Below are 23,063 nucleotides of genomic sequence, written 5' to 3'. Positions count from 1 at the left end.
GTGCGCCGAGCCGGGCCGCCGACGGGTTCATTCTGTGTAGCCGCCTGCTGCAAAAGGCCGGCCGGGCCCTCCTCGCGGGCCGGGGCTTGGAAGGCGCAAACATTGGCCTCGTCGCGTGCGTGGGGATGGGTGTCTTCGCATCGGGTTTGCTCCGGCGGGGGGGGGGGGACACCTGAAGGCTTCGCTCCAGCCTGTCACTTCCCCGAAGGGTGGGACTTGGCGAGCTGTCAGCCCCGTGAGAAAGCGTGAGACTCCGGAGCGTCCCTCCAGTGGCAGCTCGGGACGGGAGCGCCGTCGCGGGGGGAGCAGCAGGCCGGCGCGGGGCGCCTTCCCGAGCTCCGCGGACAGGATGTCTCCCTGTAACGCAGTTTACTGGTTTTCAGTCGTCCCCCTGGGGGCGGAGAGCAAGTTCAGCGCTGCCTGGGCTCGCCGGTAGGAGCTGGGGAGGGGCGCTTCCAGCCCGTCCAGTCCTCGGTGGTCCGCAGCACTTATTAAGCCAAGCAGCTAAGGGGGGGGGGGGGGCTTCTGCTCCTCCGGGGCCAGCAGTCGGGAAAGAGGGCATCTGTAGTCCCCCAACTTCCCTTGAAAAAAGGAGGGGTTGATCTTTGGTGAGGCCGTTTCTTACTGGAAGGGGAGGGAAGGGAAGAGACGGGGGCAGGAACCCAGTTTATTACAGGCCCGGGAAAAGGGTGTCTAGGAGGGAGATTGCCCTGGGAACCTGTGTTGCATGCAGTGTGGTGCTTATTTAGTCAGCCTCGGTTGAGTGGAAGGATGATCATTACATTTTGCTTGGGTGGTTAGTTGGGGGGAAGGAAAAAGAGAGAAAGATGCTCTTGGATCTCAGTTTAGAGGCCAGGAGTCGATGTGACTCACTTGTAGCTGATAGGTGCTTGTACTTGTCAGGGGTAAGCTTTGGAACTGTTTTAAAGAGAGATGGCAGCAGTTCTTCCATCTTTTAGAGATGGTGGTTGAAATCCTTAGTTAATAGACCGGTGGCCCAACTGGTTTGGTTACAGGAATGATTCAAACACAGCTCGCTTGTGGGAGAAAATATGTGACGTGTGACTCTTAGTCCTGCAGTAGTGGAGCAGGAGGAGTGAGTAAGACTTGAAGAAAAAGGTGAGCAGAGATCCAGACTTCCTTTGAGGAACGTTGCATATAAGTATGAAAGAAAATTTGCCTACTTGTTTGGCTCCTCTTTGGCTCCTCTAGTGATGTGGTGGTGGTGGTGATGTTTTTGGTTTTGTTTTGGCTTGGGATGACTAACTTTTCAACATATGTAGTAGAGTGGAAAGTATATGATAGCACCAAAATTGGTTTAAAATCCCTGTGGAGGGATCCCTGGGTGGCGCAGCGGCTTAGCGCCTGCCTTTGGCCCAGGGCGCGATCCTGGAGACCCGGGATCGAATCCCACATCAGGCTCCCGGCGCATGGAGCCTGCTTCTCCCTCTGCCTGTGTCTCTGCCTCTCTCTCTCTCTCTCTCTGTGTGTGACTATCATAAATAAATAAAAATTAAAAAAAATCCCTGTAGGTTAAATATCCATACTAGAGCTTTTATAGGATATGGGAAAGACTTAGTTAACTGTAACTTTTCTAGTATTCTCTTGGGAGATAAGAATTGGAATCTCCTTGTAAACCTGATTTTTTTTTTTTTTTGACAAGACTGAATTAATATATAGTGTAGATGTAGGTGTATTACTACAATTAATTGTATTTGTTGCAGAGTAGTTATTCTTGGGAAACTTGAAAAAGCTTATTAAGTCTTTGAAGAACTTCTAAAGGCCTGAGCATGAAAATTATGCTTATTATGTTCTTTTTTTTTTTTTTAAGATTTTGTTTACTCATGAGAGGCAGAGAGAGAGCGGCAGAGACACAGGCAGAGGGAGAAGCAGGCTTCATGCAGGGAGCCTGATGCAGGACTCGATCCCAGGCCCCGGGGATCATGGGCAGAGGCTCAACCACTGAACCACCCAGGCGCCCCTTATTATGTTTTTCATAGATGGAGTAGTTTATTATAATGAGCAAGAACTTTGAAGTCAAGGAACTCTGGGTTTGCAGTCTGGCTCTTCCACTTAGCAGCCTGTATCTTCTTTCAGTCCTTGATTTCTCATCTATTAAATAGAGATAATAATATGTTTCTTAAAGAGTTGTTCTGGGAAGTAAATGAAATGACACATAGTAAGTGACTAGCACCAAGCCTGCCCATAGAAGGGGCTGGGTAAGTGGTAGCTGTTGTTATTTGTAGCCAATACATTGCTTCTTTAATGCAGAAACAGTGTTTTGAAAAATATTCAGAAGGGAATTAGCTGGGTTCATTTCCTTCTTTGAATCTGATTTATCCAAACGTGTGCTCCAAGAGTGGATTTATGGACTGTGGCAAATAATCATATCATGTACTCTTCCCCCCCACCCCGATTTAAAAAATATATTAGATTATTTTAACAGCAGAGCTTCTGGAACACTGTTGAACTCAAAGTGAACTAGTGTTTCCACTATTTTTTTTTTTTTTTTTTTTTACATTAGACAATTCTTTTTGAATTGTAGTGATATGGGTAGGTTTGGCTTAGAAAAAAATCTGGATTGTAATTGGTCATAGCCTTTAAGATGCTGAGAAAAAGAGACCTCAATAAATTTTACACCTTTTTAAAAAGAAATCTCAGACTCTAACTTAATCTGTGATTATTATCGAATATATTGAGGGTGAGGAAAAGGTTAGTAAAGTGATTTTTACAGACTTTTAGATAAAAACAGTGTTTCCAAGACAGTAATTTTAGCCTTATATTTAAAAAAATTAATTGAGCTATTCTTTATATTTTGTATAAGATGTTTGATTTATAGACTCAAAAATACAGATTGGTTGAATTTGATGTCACTTTAGAAAGTTGGCCATTTATTTACTCGCATTCAACAAGTAACTTGCCAGGTATGAAAAGTTTCAGGTGATGCCAGTTTTCTTTTGGTAAAAATCAACTTTTTGCATAAAATGTGTCTCTATATTCTGTTTTAAAAGTTAACACAAATTTCAGAAATGTCATTTAACTTACTCAAAAGGTTTATGAAACTGAATTATTTATATGTAGGGTTTGGCCTTTTTCTGAAATGGGGCATTTTACTTACAGAGAGTTTCAATCCTAAAATTCATATTCTTGTAGTTTTAAAAATGGGATGATACTTTATTTTATCTAATATTTTTACATAGAGACCCTTAACATACATACTGTTCTCTTTGTTTTTAACATTAAACAAAGAAACCCCTCTAGTCGTTAATTTTCTCATTAGTGTTAAGGAATGAAATAATGTCCATTGCTAAGTATTCTGGCGGTTATTGCATAATAAATCATGTGTCCTATATGTGTAAAGTACATTGAGTAATCTTTATTTTTAACGGAGACTCTTACATGGGTTACAGGAGTTACTAAGAAATGTTTAATAGGATTTAGCAAAGTGTTATAAGCTACCTTTTATAGATGACTTTGTTTTTGAAATGAGTTGTATAAAAGTTTGTCTACATTTTTGTAAAGTATTGATGCTAAATTGGTTATTCCAAGGAAAGTTTATCACTGCTGAGAATTAGAAAAAGGAGATATTTGTAACGATTGTAGGAATTTGAACCTACAATCTTTTTTTTTTTTTTTTCAATTGGGGGGGGGGAATTTTGAACATTGCTTGGGGGAGGGGCAAATGAAGAGAATTTAAAGCAGATTACCTGCTGAGCTTGGAGCCCTGCTGGGGTTTGATCCCAGGACCCTGAGGTTGTGACCTGAGCCAAAAGCAGGAGTTCAACGTTCAACTGATTGAGGTACCTAGGTGCCCCAGAGTAATTTTTTTTTTAGGATTTGTAGAACTTTTAATTAGGTGGTTTAATTTTACTCTCGTCTTACAGATGCAGCTAAAGGATCCAGAAAAGTAAGTGAAATTCCTAAGGCAGCTAACTCATAGCAGAGATAAAATTAGAACCTAGGGCTAGTTCCCTTTCTACTTTTCTGGTCTACCTCTAAAATCCAGCTGAGATTAGAATCATATAGCTGTGGATTGGCAGGTCGTAATCCTTTAAAAATCTTTTAAAAATATATTTGTTCATAAATATACTCTTATGAATCTGGATAACATTTAAACCAAAGCGTCTTCAGCTTATGGATTAACATTTGAGGACTATTTGTGTGTGTGTGTGTGTGTGTGTGTGTGTGTGTGTGTGCGCGCACATGTATATCTCTATATTGAGGCTATGAATTAGGGGAAGGAATGATAATCTATATAAAGTAGGAGTACTGGAATATTATATCATGTTGGTACATTTAAATAACTGACTAACAAGCATTGTTGGGTAATTGAGCTATGTTTATTTTCCTTATAAAGCAGAAATAATTCTGAATTTGATCGGAGTGTTTATTACTTACTCTGGAGTAAGAATGGGGCAAATAGTTTTTAAAGAAACTATAATGTGGCTCACGTCTATAGGTCAGTAAATTTGTAATTTTACTGTAAAAACTAGCCTTCCAATAAGGTAGTCTTCAAATTGACATTAGGAGTAGTAGCACATGAGGCATCCTGCTAGGGAGTTTCTCTTCTAAGTTCTTTACCCTCATCCCCATTCCCATTATTTTTGACATGCAGACCTAGAATATCAAAAGCTGAATGTTCTTGTTAAAAAGCTGTTAGAATGCAATAATATGTTTTAAATTACTGACTTAGAACATATCTCATAACTAAAGCATTTTTTAACTTTCTCAAAGATTAAAGTGGATGGTCACTGAACATAGATACAAAATGCATTGCACCTATAAAAACTAGTTACTTAAGTATTATTTTTAGATTTTTTTCTAATTATCAAGACAATTCAGGGTCATTAGAAATTTGAAAAGAATAAAGTAGGAGAAACCACATGTTACCGTTACCATCCAAGATTAACTGCTGTAAACATTTCAAAATATTTCCTTTTTTGTCCTTTTAGTTTTTTATTTTATTTTTTCTCTTTGTTTTTTTTTTTAAATGAATATATCCAAACACTTTTTAAAAAAGTTTTGAGATATCTAGTTTTTCTGCTAATTATGGAATATGCATTTTTCTTGTGTAAAACTATTTTAATGCCTTTATAATTTATTCTGTTACGGCTTTATCTTGTGGCCGTACCATAATATATTTGATCATTTCCTCATTATTGGACATTTCAGTAGTTTCAGTAGTATACAGATTTGCCTCCCTATATCAATGTGCTCTGCATTTCCTAAGGATGAGTTACATCATTGGGTCAAACGATGGGAACATATTTCATGTCAAATGGCAAAATTGCTTTCCAGAAAATAAAGTATGTGCTCCTACCGAGAATGTCCTCTGAACAGATTTCATGTATAAAGTTGGACTTCAGCTAAGTATTTGTCCTTTGTTATTTTTAGGGCAAAACATATTTAGTTGTTGATAAGTAAAAGTATTTTTAAACTATTCTATTAGGTAATTGCTTGCTTCTGTATTTAATGTTTAAAGAAGTATCTGTTTCAGCAACTAAGACCGAGACTATAGAGAACATAATTCCTTTTCAATTTTCTTTTTTATTGAATTTTTTAGGCAAGCCATATAAATACAGCTCATCCCCTTTAGCTATCTGTTTTTTGTTTTAATTTGTTTTAAGCTTAATGGTGGTTTGCATTAAGGGTTGTATTCCAGGAATCTGGCATATTTCCATGCAGTCCTTACCTAATCTTGTCCTATTATAGTGTGTTGCTGCTTTTTCTTGCAGGGGTTGGGGGGAGTTAAAAAAAATATTATTTTCTAATCAGAATCTAAGAAAGTTTGCCAAGTAGGGACTCCTGGATGGTTGGTTAAGCATCCAGCTTTTGATTTTGACTCTGGTCATGATCTCAGGGTCATGAGATGCAGCCCCTTGTCAGGAGCTTGCTTAAGATCCTTCCTCCCTCCCTTTGTCCCCCCACCTGTCTGTCTAAAAAAAAAAAAAAAAGAAAGGAATGTTTGCCAAGTAGACCGTTTTTTGAAGCTATAGTATATGAATTTTTAAAATTAATAACTTGTGTATCTTTTATTAATAATAAAATTGATTCGTGTCCTTTGTGCTCATATAAGGAAAAAAACCAAGGAAAAAATATTAACTTATCTACTGAATAGGTCAAAATTAAATGATAATTTAAGGCATTTAGTTTTTCTAGGATGTGACAAACCAGAGTTGGAATCTCTAATAGAATAATTTAATTTCTTTCTTCAAAGTTAAAATCACAAGGCTTACATTCTATTGTGCTATTTTTTTTAAAGGTTACACTGTTTCTTAAATTAGACATTGGATCTTGTATTTGGATCCAGTTTCATAGTTTGTCTAGTTTTATACACTAGAATAACATTATTTCATATCCCAAAAGGAAATTCTTTTTACATTTAAAAAAATCAAAGCCTTAGAGTTCATTTTAAAATCATCTCTAAAAATACTGTATATAAAAAAATTGTAATAGTATCTTTAGGTTTCAGGTATCTAAGTTGTGATATTTCTGCTTGAAAATTGGAAGATTTCCCTTTGAAACTGGGTTAGAAAAATAATCATTTGTTATTAAAAAAAAAAAGAAAACCTTGGATGATGATTGGCAAAATGATCCTAAAAATGTCTTTTTTTTTTTTTTTGCCAGTTTACTTGATGATAAATACTTTAGCTCTACCTAAGTAGTATTATTGTAAGAATATATTCTGAGCCTAAATTTGTTGGCATATGAATGTGGTATGAATGAGTTTTTTTGGAATATGTTTAAATAAATGGCTGGTTGCATGAATTAGAATGGAATAGAGGTTAGGTACTGAGAGCCAGACTATTGAGGTTCAAATCTTGACTCTTTGACTTGTGTTATTTTTGACAAGTTATTTAACTCCTCAGTGTCTGTTCCCTTACATGTAAAATGGGAATAACAGTAGTTCCTACCTCATCTCATAGAGTTATGAGTTAATCCTTGAACATTTTGAACAGTGTTCAAAGCAAGGCATGCGATATGGAAGTACTTCATAAATGTTAGCTGCTAGATTACTGTAATGTGCTCACCTTCAGGTCAGGGATTTCCGTTGCTTTTGTTCACCGATGTATTCCAGTTCTTACATACTAGGTGCTCAAATATATGTCTTTATGAACCCACATTTCCATTTTCATATTTCAGTATTTAAAGCTTGGAATAGTGTTAAGAATTAAGAATGCATCTTTATGGTAAAAGAGAGGTAGACTGATCCCTATAGGAGGGAAAGAGTGGCACTTGGCAGTAGTGTCTGCCCTTTAGAATTTAGGTGCCCTATACAAGTGTATGCTTAGATTGTAATTTTAAGTTTGGATAAAACCATAATATTGGTATCCATTTGGGTGTGTTTGCTTTAATTTTTAAAGCAGGATTTAAGATTAGAGTAGGTTTAATCACTCTTGACAACCATGAATTTGTAAGCTGCAAAAGGTAGTATGTTGTGTTTGTGGTAGCCTGTCCTCTCCTAGATGAGAAGTGGGCTCCTGAGACTGTATGCAGGCTGTACCAGAAAGAGCTTTAGGCAGCGTTTCTCCTCTGAAAATGGTTTAAGGTCTGGTTTAGACATTGATTTTTTTCTTGAAAGCTTGTTTTGTATGGAGAGTGTTTGAATGCAGATATATAGACTTCATTATTTTTGAATAGTTCTTATCAGAGGCAAAACTAGGAAATGGAAGAAACCTACTTTTTCTGCCTCCAAAATCTAGCTGTTTCACTCCTAGCTTTTGGTTTATTTTGATATTACTATTTTCTTCATTCAATGGCTGAATGTCAGAAAAACTTAAAACTTTATTATTAAAAAGAATACACATAATCCATATTGCTTCAAAAAAGCATTAGATGTACAAACAAATATTTTTAATACCATTAGGATTTAATGACTATTAACATTAAGCTATATGTCCTTCCAATTTTCTCCCTATCCTTTTATATATACACAAATATTTGCTTTTTTTAGTCATTGAGCTATAATTGACATACAACATATTAATTTTAGGTGTATGATATAATGATTGCATATTTGTATGTAATGCAAAATGATCATCATAGTCTAATTAGTTAACATCCATCACCATGCATAGTGAAAATTTTTCAAAATCTTGTGACGAGAACTTTTAAGATTTAGTTACTTCTTTGACTTTCAAATAGGCAGTATAGTATTATTAATTATGCTGTACATCACCTTTTATTTATTTTATAACTGGAAGGTCATACCTTTACCTGTTTCCTCTCCCACCGTCCTGTACCCTCTGCCTCTGGCAGCCACCAAGTCTGTTCTCTGTGAATCCCCCCCCCCCTTTTTTTTTAAGATCCCACATGTAAGTGTCTTTCTCTTTGGACTTCTTTCACTTTAACATAATTATGCCCAATATATGCTTTCTTGATAACAGTGACAGGATCATCTTGATTACATGCTAAGTGGTCTCATGTAGTCTATTTGACTTACCTACTTTGATGGCTAAAAGGCAATTCAAGTTCAGTCAGTTCAAGATGGAGCTTTTGATCCCCTTCTGCCATAATCCAGGGAACCAACCTCTCTTCTTTTGAACAGATGTTATAGGCTTTAATCAATCTGTATATGTATATTTTGGTTGCAGGCATTATTTTCCATTATTGACTGATTGAAATGTTTGTGCCTAATGATTTTGTAATTTTCTTCAGAGTTCTAGAAGATGGTCCAGTTTGACAATCTTTTAACCTTTACATATTCCTCTCTTCCTGTCGAGAGCATGTGTCTTCGCAAGTTAGGATTGATCATATCATTTCCATTGTAATTTCCACCACACTTGCTCAGGTTTTTTTGGCAGGGGGTTGAAGTAAGACTCGTTTTCTAAAGGATGAATTTAGTAGCAATATAGAGACCAATGAAATAGAGCTTGATCACAAGGTTATTACAAAGGTCTGATTGAGAGATAAAAGGTAAGAGTTAAGGAAAAGATGGCTTTATTATGGCAGTAGAATGAGTGCAATTTAATGGTTGCATCAGATGTGCAGGACAAGGGGGGGGTTGTTGTCAAAGACTTTTTTAAGGAGTGGAATGAATGTTGGAGAATATGCTTGTACCATCAAGTAGTGGATATGGGATGGGTAAGGGGGAATAAGTTGAGAAGAGATAGGTATGAGTTGAGTATAAAATATATGGTTAATGAAATAAAGGGAATTTATATTTAGGAAGGGCATTCATGCTATTATTTTTAGATACAGTGGGACTAAAACTGAGAATTAGAATTTCATCAATTCATATCTTAATCTTAGTAAAAAAAAAAAACTTAAGAAGTAGTTGAGAATCCAATCCTGGTTTCTCTTCAAAAGAATGTTGTAGAATATTTTCTTTCTTGTGATTTTTGTTAGTTATCCTACTCTGCTCATTACTTATTTCGCAAACGTTTTTTAAGCAAGGAGTCAACAGAATGTTCTCCACTACTCCAGAATTGCAATTGGACTATCTTGATTTGTTTATGGTGCCTGTGTACATGAGTCTGTGCCCAGATTGTAGCTGCCCAGAAGAGGTCCTAATCCACAGACCCTTCAGGCAGCTGAATGAAGGGTGTATATTCAAAGTGGCTCAGGCTCTTGTAGGCTTGGAAGCCTTCACTCTTTAATTTGGAGAGGAATATTTCTATCCCTGGAAAGCGTCTGGTTTAGTTTTGTGTATACATACTGTCCTTCTACTGAAGAGAAAAGTTGATAGTTGTAATTTGTTTTGCTTTAAACATAAAGGATATTTGATCTCTTGGGCTTTAAGTTGTGATTTTTCTTCGGTACTGGGTAAACATGAAGATAGTTTTAGACTCAGAATATCATTTTTTTTCTCTTACTGGGTTACATTACTGATTATTTTACCATATGATTGGAAAGATGGTGTGATCCTCAGTCCTTCTATTCCAGTTAGGCTGTTAGATATCTGCTGAGAGATTCATTTAGAATCAGAGGGAGAGGGAGAAGCCGACTCTGTGCCATGTGGAGCCCAGCATGGGGCTCAATGTCAAACCTTGAGATCATAACCCCTGGAGCTGAAATTAAGAGTTTAATGGTTTAAGATGCGTAACCAGGAAGCCATCCAGGCACCTCTATGCTATGTCATTCTTAAGGAAAGTTAACACAAAGACTGTTCTCAGACATTCTACTGTTTCTTAATCATACTTTTCTACTATCTCCAACACACAGGGGGTATTCAATAAAAATGTTTTGGCTTATTTTTTTTATAATGAAACAGTTGTCTATTTTACGAAGTGCATTCACATACAAGCATTGTATGATTCTTTTGGCCCCCTTGTTAAGTAGATACTCACTGGCTTATAAAAAAGAGGTTAAGTGACAGTTTTGAGATGGGCCTGGAGTGCAACTGTAACTCAGCCTGAATGTCCTGTTCCGTTGAAAAGATGAGGTATGATGAATCCTTGTTTACAGACAAATCCTTTAGGACCTTGCTTTGCCACTTGATATAATATAGCTCTTCCAAGTCCTGTGACTGAGACTAGTTTGGAAATCGGACATCACCTCTGTGGTGTTTCTTAGGCGTTTTTAGCTTTCTTTGTCAATTTGTTGCCAAATACTTTAAGACTACTTCACTGGTGGTTTTAATATTTCTCTTTGTTACCCTTTTTAGGAACACTTGTAAATTTTAGTGGTTTTGTTTTGTTTTGTTTTGACTTGGAGTTGGGCTTAAATTTGCCAGTGACAATTAGCAAGATGATTGTGGGGAGGAGGAGGAAGCAGGCCATAAAATACGTGTTAGATCATGTTAATGATGGAGAATGAAACACTCAAGATACCAAGCTATTTTCCTTTGTCTACAATACATTATCTTCTGGTGCTCCTTTTCCCTTAGACGACACTGTCTTACATATTGTTTAGATTCCGGATCTATGGAGCCTTTCCTTAACTCTTCTCCAAGGCAAAGTTAATTGCTCTCTGCTCTCTTTTCATAGCACTTGGTCCAAAATTGTATTTATTTGGGTCTGTTACCTATTTATCTGTCTCTACTTCCAGACTGCAGACTTTCTTATTTATGTCCCCTAAACGTAACTCTGTGCCTGACTCAGAAGGTGCTCATAATTATTGACTTATTAGAGTGAAGTAGTGTAGAGCATTGTTTAAGTATGTTGGGTCAGACATAACCTAAATTTGAATTCTAGATCTGTCAGAGCTCTGTGACCCCCTCAAAGTTTCAGTTTCTTCATTGGTGATTTGGATTTGAGAATAGTTGTTCCATGGCTCTTGGTGTGAGGTGAGATAAATCAGCATAGTGCCTGGCATAAATGCTCTGCAGTGGATAATTACTAGTGTGGCTCATGTAGTATTTGGGGGTTAGGACAGGAACATGTGTTCCAGTATTAGAGGGCAGATGAAATGGATCTCCTCTCAGTCCTCATTCAGTGTTAAAGGAGGGTGAAAGGTTTCTGAGTTCCAGAATGGAAGTTATGCTTGCCTCCAGTTTCTGTTCTTGATGAAGGTTCTGTCATTGTGAGAGAGAAGCTAAAATCCCAGACTGTCCTTTGCCATATCCATTATAGATGTGGTAGGATGTTTGGGGCAATCTACTGAAAAATTTGCTGGTTAATTGGGTTTATCTTCCTGTTGGTAAATTTGGTTGTAGTTGCTAGTTTGGGCTTGGTGGAAGAGATTGTGATTGGTCCTAATTGGTATTTTACTATGTATTATTAGTATAGTATCGATTTATAATCTTTCAGTTAACCATTGAGTTTGTATTTTTTGTTCCTGTGGTTGAGCAACCTAAAATAGACTTCAAGCTTCCGTACGAGTAATGACTTTCACTTATTTATCACAGGTAACTCTCAAATGCCTGAAGCATTATACTCCAATAGAAAGTAACATTAGGGTTTTGAAATTCAGACCTGGGTCTAAATCCCAGTTTTGCTGTTATGTGTGTGACCTTGTGCTGTTGATCTCAAGCTTCCTTTTCTGTAAAATGAAGCAGGTAAGGTGAATGGTGTCATGTTGCTATTATCATTATTACTATTGTTATTAATAGTGTAAGTCAGTGACACGTGGCCTAGCTAATTAATAACGGTGATGTATTCTTGATGCAGGAATCACATATAACGGGAAAGCATTCTTGTCACTCTAGCTTTTTTCTGTACTTCTAATTTTCTGCCAAGCTCCCCACCTGGATAGTAGAAAGTGGGGTTGTAGACAGCTACTGAATAAATAATGATGCTAGCATTTAGAAGACACAGCAATTTGGAATCTGAGCACTGTACAGTGACTCAGTATTTCATGACTGCCCATCATTTAAGAGCTGCGTTTCTGTATGAAGCAATGCTCATAACACTGACTGGACTAATGGAGTAGCTTTACAATGTTTAGTGTTTCTTCAGGGACACCCAGAGAGAGCCAGAGGGTGAAAAGCAGCCACTGAAAGAGAAATATATTCACACTATGGCATTTTTTGCAGCCACACGCTATAACTGCTAAACTGAAAAATGTAGAAACAGAGATGTCTCTGTTGATACGTAAGTTAACAGATAGCTGAAAGACTTGATATATGCTGGTTTAAAATGTGTTCAGGAAATTAGTAATTTTAATATTTTAAAAAGTAAGCAGTGTTACTAAAGTTTTTACAGTGGGGAAAAGCATGAGGCAATCCACATGATGTTATTAGTGGAGGAGATAAGGTTGCAAATCTACAAGGCAGGAAAAGGCTACAAGTTGGAGATAAAGAGCTAAGAAATTAAAATCCAGATTTTAATGTATCCTAATGATAGGTGCCAAAGTTTGCTTCCTCTCGAGTCTGACATCAGAATTATATTTATAAGTTGATTCCACTACTGCTGTCAAGGATGCCTGGGCTAGTCTTTAAAAGATAAGGAAGGGAGTATTGCCTATCTGTTTTGTGATATACCTGTGGAACAGGGTTTCAACAGTTTCATTTATCTTCTAGTTAGAAAAGAGATCTGATAAGAGGTCATGCATATGCTGTCATCTGGCATGATAGGCTCTAATCCTTGGTTACATTTAGAGGCTTTTTCATTCTAACATTTAAAGGTTCTGAGTAGCAGTAGGAGTTATGGGTTAAATTCTAAACTAGGAGCCACTTTCTGGATAACTTCTCTGTAATGTCTCTGACATTTGTTTAATTGCAGATCTATATAGCTACTAATGGATGTTATAGTTTCAGTGAACAGTGAAGTTTATCATCTCGGAAATAAAAAGAGGTAGATTCAGAAAATTATATAAAATGTTCATCACCAGTTAGATTTCTTAATAGCCCAGAAAAAAACCTTGTATAACTTCTTTTAAAGAAATGGAGCTGAACGGGAAGCAAAAGTAGTTAATGGATGATGTTGGACTTGGGAATTCTGAATGAGTCAGTTCAATCCTACAGGGTGTCCTGTCTCAAAGAAATTAGGGCAATATGTGACATAAAGCTTGCAGGGCTCCCAGTGGCCTACCTAGTTGTATTCTCTCAGAGGTAGCAGTGGTCAGGGCATCTTCCCATACAAGATAATGATTAGCTTGGTTTTTTTTGTTTTTTTGTTTTTCCACTTTGGGGACTATGCACGGCAGTTTTAAAAATAATGTTCCCTGGTTGGTTCCTCAGGAACTAAGCCTCATGGCTAAATTCCAACACAGACTAATCTTCTAATCTTGTCCTTAATTCTCTATTTAGTGAGTGTTGGAACAGGTTTCCAGACTGCTTAAAATGAATTCAAGGGTACAGTAAGAAAAGACAACCTGAGGGATGCAGCTCTATGTGTAGAAGTGTGGTTTGTTGTGTTCTGAAAATTTTTAGCTACTCCAGCATTCTTTTGGTCAGTGGCAGCATGGTGTTACTCTTTCCATGCTTTTACTTTTAACCTTCCTCTATCATTATGCTTACAGTAGGTTTCTTGGAGACAGCATTATGAGTCATCTTATAAAAAAAAAATTCTGACAATCTTTGTTTAAGTGGTATGTTTAGATGAGCATTTATTTTTGCTATAATTATTGACCTGTTTGGATTTAGTTCTACAACTTAAGTATTTGTTTTCTGTTTGTCTCTTTTGTTTTTATTCCTTTGTTTCTTTTCTATTTTCAATTGGACTGTTTCACTATTTTAATTTATTGCAGTTTTGACTCATCTCTCTTTATGGCTTCTTTCGTGGTTCTAGGGATTACAATATATATACATCTAGCTTATTTAGAATTAATATATTAATATTTCATGTGGAAGTAGAAACCTTGCCACCATTTAGGTCCCTTTGCTTTCTTCCCTATATGGTGCATTTATCATATCTATTGAAAATAGTACCAGATAAGATTGTAATTTTTGCTTCAACCATCAAACATTTTAAGTATTCAAGAGGAAGACAGTAGTTACTTTACTTTTACCCAGATGTTACCATTTCTATTGCTTTCCCTTAATTCCTGAAGTTCTAGGTTCCCCTGTTAGCTTCTTGTATGCCTGCAGGACTTCTTTTAGAGTATATCTACTAATACACATTCTTTTAGTTTTCCTTCATTTGAGAATGTCTTTATCATTTTCATTCTTTTTTTTTTTTATCATTTTCATTCTTAAAGAATGTTTTGCTGGATATAGAATTCTAAGTTGATAGTTTTTTTTCCCCTCAGTACATTTGTAAAGACCTTTATGGTTTCTGATGAGAAATATCATAGTCATTGAAGTTGTTATTCTCATGTATTCTCATGGGTCATGTGTTGTTTCTGGCAACTTTCAAGTTTTTTTTTTTTTGTAGTTTAATTATGATCTCTCCAGGTGTGGATTTCTTTGAACTTAACACTGCTTTGGGTTTGTTGTCATTCTTGAATCTAAAGTTTGTCTTTCCCCAAATTTTGGACATTTTGTTATTCTCTTTTTTTTTTTTAAATTGAGGTATAATTCTCATATAACATTAGTTTCAGTAGTACAACATAATGATTTGATATTTGTATACATTATGAAATAATCACCACAAGAAATCTAGTTAACATCTATCATTTTAGTACAGTTACCAAAAAATTTTTTATTTACTTGTGATGAGGTTTACTCCCTCAGCAACTTCCACATATTCAATACAATATTATTAGTGATAGTCAGCATGTGATACATTACATCCAATGACTTATTTTAAAACTGAAAAGTCGTACCTTTTGATTCCCTTTACCCATTTCTCTCACAACCCTTCCCATCCCCTTCTCCATCCCCTGCCTCTGTCAGCCACCAGTCTTTTTCTTTATCTGTGAGCTTAGTTCTTTTTAGATTTCACATGTGAAATCATATGGTATTTGTCTTTCTCTGTCTTATTTCACTTTGTTAAAATAAAAAAAATATTTCTGTTTGATTAATAGGTCTGTTTTTATGCCATAAATAAATAAATAAATAAAATTAATAAAATAAAATAAAGAGTCCATCCATGTTGTCACAAATGGCAAGATTTCATTATTTTTTAATGGTTGAATAATAATCATATTTATGAATACATATGTGAATTGATATGAATATACGTATATCACATTTTCTTTATTCATTTATCTGTTATTGGTCACTTAAGGTTGTTTTTGTATCCTGACTATTATAAATAATACTACAGTGAAAGTCGGGTACATATATTTTTAATGTGTTTACTTCCTTCAGGTAAATATTCAAAAATGGAATTACTAGATCATATAGTAGTTATGTCTTTAATTCTGAGGAGCGTCCATACTATTTCCCATAGAGGCCAATAGTACCAATTTACATTTCCACCAAGAGTGCACAAGGAATAATAGCATGAGGTTTTGATTTGCACTTGGTTTTGCTTTTGCTTTACATTTCCCTGATGATTAGAGATGTTAAGCTCCTTTTCTTTTTTTTTTTTCTTTTTCTTTTTTTTTTTTTTTTAAGCTCCTTTTCATATGTGTGATATCCATCTGTAGATCTCTGGAAAAATACCTTTTCAGGTTTTCTGCCATTTTTTTAAACTAGATTGTTTATTATTGAATTGTATAAGTTTTTCATATTTTGGATATCAACCCTTTATCAGATATATGATTTACAAATATTTTCTTTCATTCAGTAAGTTGTCTTTTCGTTTTGATAATTGTTTTCTCCTCTGTGCCGAAGCTTTTTAGTTCAGTGTACTCACAGTTATTTATTTTTGCTTTTGGTGTCAAGATTAAAAAAATCATTCTTAAGATTTGTGTCAAGGAGCTTACCATCTGTTTACTTCTAGGAGTTTTATGGTTTTGGGTCTTATATTCGAATCTTTAATTTGTTTTGAGTTAAATTTTGTGAATGGTATAAGATAGTGGCAGTTTTACCAACACTATTTATTGAAGAAACTCTTCTTTCTCCATTATAAATTCTAGGTCCTTTGTTGTAAATTTTTTATATATATATATATTTTAAGATTTTATTTATTCATGAGAGACACACAGAGAGAGAGACAGAGACACAGGCAGAGGGGGAAGCAGGCTCCATGCAGGGAGCCTGACGTGGGACTCAATCCTGGGTCTCCAGCATCATGCCCTGGGCTGAAGGCGACACTAAACTGCTGAGCCACCTGGGCTGCCCCCTTTGTTGTAAATTAATTGACCACATATATGTAGGTTTATTTTTGAGTCACTATTCTGTTTCATTGTTTGATGGGTCTGTTTTTATGCCAATACCATACTCATTTGACTACTAGAACTTGAAATCAAGGAGTATGTAATTTGTAATAGAACTTGAAATCAAGGAGTATGAGGCTTTTTCTCACGGGGCCTTTACTTTGACTTTTTGGGGTCCTTTGTGGTTTCATTTTCTCTTATTCTGGGATTTCAATAACATGAATATTAGACCTTTTTATATTGTCCTATAGATTCTTTTTTTTTTTTTTTTTTGTCCTATAGATTCTTGAGGCTTGGCTCTTTCTTTTTCCTATCTTACTTTCTCTTTTTCAGGTTGGATAATTTCTTTTGCTTTATCTTCAGGTTCATTGACTTTTTCCTCTGTAATCTCTATTCTTCTATTGAGCCCATCTATTGGGCTCCTTCTATTGAGGAAAAAAAGCAAAAAACCTTCTATTGAGGTTTGCTTTGCTTTGTTTTTGTTTTGTCATTATATTTTTCAGTTCTAAGATTTAAAAAAAATTTTTTTTAAAGACTTTATTTATTCATGAGAGAGACACACACACACACAGAGAGAGAGAGAGAGAGGCAGAGACACAGGCAGAGGGAGAAGCAGGCTCCATGCAGGGAGCCCGATGTGGGACTTGATCCCAGAACTCCAGGATCGTGCCCTGGGCCAACCGCTGAGCCACCCAGGCATCCCCAGCTCTAAGATTTTCATTTGGTTCTATTTTATGGCTTATACCTACCTGCTGAAATTTCATGTTATATTCATTCATCCTTGGAGCTGGGTTATGATAGATAGTCTCTGTCCCGTATTTCCTTTTTTTTTTTTTTTTTTATTTATAATAGTCACATAGAGAGAGAGAGATAGAGAGGCAGAGACACAGGCAGAGGGAGAAGCAGGCTCCATGCACCGGAAGCCTGATGTGGGATTCGATCCCGGGTCTCCAGGATCGTGCCCCAGGCCAAAGGCAGGCGCCAAACCGCTGCGCCACCCAGGGATCCCCTGTCCCGTATTTCCAACATTGGGGTCATCTTGATGTTGGCATCTGTTCAGTGACTTTTTCCCTTGCTAGTTGTTTAGTTTTCTTGAATCTCATATGTTCAGTTATTTTGGACACTTTGGATATTATGAGTCTCCAGGTTTTGTTTACAACCTATGGAGGATAACTTGTTTTATTTTAGTGTGCATTTGACCCAGTTAGGTTTAGGCCAAAAAATCCAACCTGCCTTCTTCTGTGAGCTTTGTTTCTAATGTTTCTAATGTTCTAAGTCCTGTTTTCAAAGCCTCAGTAGTACTATTTGGATCATTCCCAGCTATATATTGTGGGCATTAAGTAGAAACCTGACAAGTGGTCTACTTAATAGTTTAATTCTCAGGGTCTTTTATGTTACTCTTTAGAGTCAGATCCACATATCACAGTTTAAGGATTAGCCCAGGAGTTCATGTACAACTTTGTGGGATCTGTTTCTCTAGATCTTTCCTTTGCAAATTTCCCCCATACTATGGCTCACAACCCTTTTCCCACTTTCCTGATCCTCTGTCTATAAACCTGGGGCTTCATAATCCCCCCTTTGTTATGTCTTTCCCTCAACTGAATCTATCTCAAGGGCCAAGAGAATAGACAAAAAAATAATCAACAGGGATTCCTCTTTCAATCCTCCCCACACTACCAAGCAGTTTTTGGACCAGGGTTCCTATGGTTACAGAGGATCCTTTTCCCTCTAAGGAATACCTGACTGACCATAGCTGCTATAGATGCTCATTGCTTTTGGGGCTTGGTTTTGTTTGGAGGCTATAGCAGGAGAAAGGAGAAAAACACCGAGGGGATTTTTCCTAATCTCCCTCTTCTTTCTTCCTCCTGCCATTACCCCCAACACACAGACATGCTCCTCAGATCCAAAGAGGTGCTTCTGTTGAAGCCTTTTCTGTTCATGCCTGGTATGTGTTTCTGGCAATTGAATCGAGGCTGGGAGATTGGAAGTAAAGAAAACAACTAGGAAATAGCACCAGATTGCTTGTGCTTCAAGTTTTGATTTCCTTTTTTGTGTGCTTCTACTTACTTTTTAGACCCCTCAGCTGCTGCTTGCATTCTGTCTACAGTTTTTAGTCAGTGGAAGGGATAAGATGCAGTGTGCTTACCTAATCTTAACCCTGTGTATTGTTTTTTAACATTACATTGCACTTAATGAACTCTGTAATGATGATGGTAGCAAATATTATTGTTATTTTTTAAAATTTTATTTATTTATTCATGAGAGACACAGAGAGAGAGAGGCAGAGAGACACAGGCAGAGGGAGAAGCAGGCTCCATGAAGGGAGCCCGATGTGGGACTCCATCCTGGGTCTCCAAGATCATGCCTTTGGCTGAAGGCGGTGCTGAACCGCTGAGCCACCCAGGCTGCCCGGTAGCAAATATTAAATGCTTTCCCTATACCTGTTTCTGAAGCAGGCATTGTTGTAAATAGTGTATGTGTTTTAATTTTTAAAATTGATTTAATTTTTAAACAACTCTGTGTGATAAACTGTTCTCTCCATTTTATATTTGGGGAAAGTGAGGTGCATTACAAAGTTAAGGAATGTGCAAGGGGGCCATACAGCTAGGCAAGTGGTTAGACCAGAGTTATAACCTAGTATAACTGTCTCCAGAGTCTCAGTCATAACCACCAGACTAACGCTGTCTCTGTATTATTGTGTTTTAACATGCATTACCTGAGAAAATGAACAGGACCTCTTAATAGTAATTCCACAGCCTCTTATAGTAGCTCCACAGTTATTAAACTGTACTGAAATGCTTATCAGCCCTTTTACTTATTTAGGATGGGCTTTATTAATTACATTAAAATTTTTACTTTTCTGAACGGTGCCTGAATGGCTCCGTCCTTTAAGCATCTGCCTTTGGTTCAGGTCATGATCCCAGAGTCCCTGGATCCAGCCTGCATTGGGCTCCATGCTCAGTGGGGAGTCTACTTCTGCCCCTGCTCTTCCACTGCTCCCCCCTCCATGTTCTCTCAATCTCGTCCTCAAATAAAATCTTTAAAAAAGCTTTAAAATTTTTTTCTGATTCTGGCTTTAATAGATTTGATAAGGAGTAGGCTTCTTATCTTGTTTTAAAGAGTATGAAATGTACTGTTAGCAGATTAAAAATTTGATACATATGATGAAGCCTTTCTATAAAGCAGTTTTCTTTATGACGGGCTTTTGTTACACATATAACTTATTGATTTGGGTGGTTCTAGGAATCCCCCTTTTAATTTAGCAATAGAAGCCTATTTTGGGATTTGAAAGAAACTTTCTGCTAATTTCTTTTTGAACAAGCTAAACATGAACACAGAGCAGGTCACGTGCAGCGTTAAAAGAGGTCTCCTTCTTATTCTAGTTCTAGTTTCTTTTCCCAGAAAGAGGGAAAGAAATTTTAAATATAGAAAATGGCTTTCTTTATGAAAAACTAAGTTAGAAAAGTAAAAATAAAAAAAAAAGTAGTTGAAATGTCTAGAGACCAACCAGTAGAATAGTAGTATCAAGGCCTAAAAATGTGATTATATGTATATGCTAATTTTTCCCACTCTCACGTTTCTGATTTTAGAACCTGCTTTAGCTCACATGTGAAGATGAGTAGTAGTCTTTTTATATAAAGACACAGATGTTTATTAAAGATTTATGGTACACCCTTGGTGCTTATGGGAAATACATTCAGACATATTAGTGACTTGATTTAGCAAAACTATATTTGCTAAAGGTCTGTAGCACTGATTTCTTTTGGGGTCCATTTTCATGTTATTACTACATTGTGATAATTTCTGGGTGAGAATGCACTGTGATGTGTGTCTCTCAGTGTTTAACTAGGGATGCTCACTAGTAAATTGTTTTACAGACAAGCAAGTTGAGTTTCCCTTCAGCAATTCTTTGGATATAGATTTAGTAAAAACCATTATTAAAGTGCTGTTAATGAAAGCTATAGTGAACACAGAAAATAATCATTAGAGACCTTTTGAAAGGAATTTTCTTCAGGAATAGAGGTTAGCAGAGACGAGAGTTTTCAGGTTCCTAATTGAAACTGATTTTGAGAACATTGTAATCCTCAAGAGTTATCTTTGTAAAGGAGATTGCTGCAAAGTAGCCCTATTGGTGTTAGCCAGCAGTAAGGATTAATTAGTTGTTTAAAATGAGTTGAATTGGAATGACAGGTATTTAATAATTAGTAGTTAGTTCTTTTTGCCATTATGCTTTTAAAAAGTTTTCATTTGGAAAATTTTTGTCTGTTATGTTTAGTTTTCATAGCCTAGTGTCAAAGAAAACATAATGCCTTCCACTCATTGAGTTGCCACCCAAAAGGAGAGATTTTAAAATCCATGTTGCTACTGTTTGGGGTGTTATATATATGCTAATAATGTAAAAACCTACCAGTAATTCACTTGAAAAATAAGCTATTCACTTCCAGTTCTCCCAAGGCAAACTTGATTGTTTGCCAAATTACCATAAATTTAACAACATTAATAAAGGGCAAAACAAACCAGACACTAGCCATTTTAATACTAATATCTAGAGACTTGTCTGGACACTTTTAGATTCAGGTGTGGTCCTTGGCGGAGAAGTCTAGCAAGAGCACCTCTGTGGGGCAGAGAGGCAGTGCTTGAGTGGTTTGTGAGGACCTGGACAGCAGTTAAGAGTTAAATATTACATCTTCTGAGTTGGAGTGGGTTTGTTTGCTTCAGACATGAAAAGAATGCACTTGTTAATAAAAACCTCCTGTTTGGGAGCAGAAACTCCTATCTACAGTAGCCTTTGAGACTAGGGAAAAAAGAAAAGCAAAGGGAAGGGAGTAGTAAACACTTAAGGTAATAGAGGAAGTGAAGTAGCAATAGACACTTAAGAGAAGCAGCTATTAAGGACAGGAGGTAGAACCTTTGCATTCTGAGCAAGAGTGTTCAAAGTTGTGTGTATCTATATGCAATTGAAAGTGTCATAGCTGGGACTGAAATTTACATTTCCTTACTGATATTCAAGTAGCACAATAATAGATTATCTGCAGAAGCAGGCCTATTATCCTATGTAGATTATAAATTATCTTTAGATGCTTAAATGTCTTTACTTCAGCAGTCTTCCTAGATACCCAGTCATCCATATTATCTTTGTTTTAAATGGCATGTGTTTGTCATGCAATATTTTTATATTTGTTTCCTAATTTCTTTGTCTCTGTTATTTGAATAAGTGAGTGAATAAATAAACGAATGAGTAAAAGCAGAGGCAGAGTAGCTTTGTGGGTTTATGACCATAGAGGAAAGGGTAAACAATAGAGGTGTTTATGAATTGGTACAACACACATTCATTGTCTCTGTATGTTGTTGATGATTGGATCATATGTGAAACAGGCTTTTATAAGTGGCCTCCCTAGTCTAGAGATGATACATGCCAAGCCTGAGAGCTGTAACCACTTTTCCCTCTTCTGTACAGACAACACAGACGGAAGAGCACATCCTCACTGAGCCCAGGTGGGAACCCCTGGGTTGATTTGAACTGCCAGACAAGATGAAAAGCATTGGCATTTAGACCACAGTCTACACAGGGGACCTTTCCATGCAAGAGTCTAAGGATGTTATTTCTTTAGCTAGAGTTAGAAGTTTTTTTGAGTTGGTATTTCAAGTTGCATCTTTTTTTTCAAGGTTAATCTTGTGGGACGCCTGGGTGGCTCAGCAGTAGAGCATCTGCCTTTGGCTCAGGGTGTGATCCTGGAGTCCCGGGATCGAGTCCCACATCGGGCTCCCTGCATAGAGCCTGCTTCTCCCTCTGCCTGTGTCTCTGCCTGCCCCCGCCCCCCTCTCTCTCTCTCTCTCTCTCTCATGAATAAATAAATAAAATCTTAAAAAAAAAAAAGGATAATCTTGGAATTTCATGATTTTGTAGAAAGTTTTTATTATTTGATTTGCTTCAGAGAAATAATTTCTAAGTTTAGTTTATTTAGAACAGTGGCCCATTTTGAGAATTTGGGCCATTTGAAGAAAAGAGGCCTTGATTATGTTCCTGAGGAACCTGAAACTTAAAATTTGGGGATGGTTCTTTATTCTGTATGGTAAGTACTAAAGAGAATCCTGCTCTCTCCAAACAAAATTCAAAAACAAACCCACTGAAATTTTGAGAGAAGTTATTCCTTGGTTAATAAGATTCTAGCTGTCCAAACAAATTTTTTAATGTGTGCTTTCAAACTGGTGTCCTGTTGGAATGATTTATATCTGTAGTTGGAAGTAAGTCCAGATTTACACATAAAACTGAGAACAAATTGTCTTTTGGGAAATTATTAAAGGAGAGATTGTCCATAGTGTTCTAAAATTGGGAGAAAATTGAACATTATATTAATGACTCTTGAAGGGCTACTGTAGTGAATGATTCTCTTTTCTAGCCCCTTAAAAAGAGTGTTTAGGGGTGTCTGGGTGGCTCAGTCAATTAGGCATCTGCATGTGGCTCAAGTCATGATCCCAGGGTACTGGGGTGGAGCCCTGTGTCAGGCTCCCAGCTCAGCAGGGAGCCTGCCTTT

The 23,063-nt window shown here is 36.7% G+C and overlaps 1 protein-coding gene across 1 annotated transcript in view; it reads left to right on the top strand.

The window, feature by feature from the left end:
* Positions 1-23,063, top strand: part of ARL8B (ARF like GTPase 8B) — a 45,778-nt gene that overhangs the window by 758 nt on the left and 21,957 nt on the right. The window lies entirely within an intron of this gene.

This window comes from Vulpes vulpes, chromosome 9, assembly GCF_048418805.1.
Source record: "Vulpes vulpes isolate BD-2025 chromosome 9, VulVul3, whole genome shotgun sequence".
In the NCBI taxonomy this organism is placed as follows: Eukaryota; Metazoa; Chordata; class Mammalia; order Carnivora; family Canidae; genus Vulpes; species Vulpes vulpes.
The sequence above is the reverse complement of the archived record's forward strand: the minus strand, read 5'-3'. Positions and strand labels throughout refer to the sequence as shown.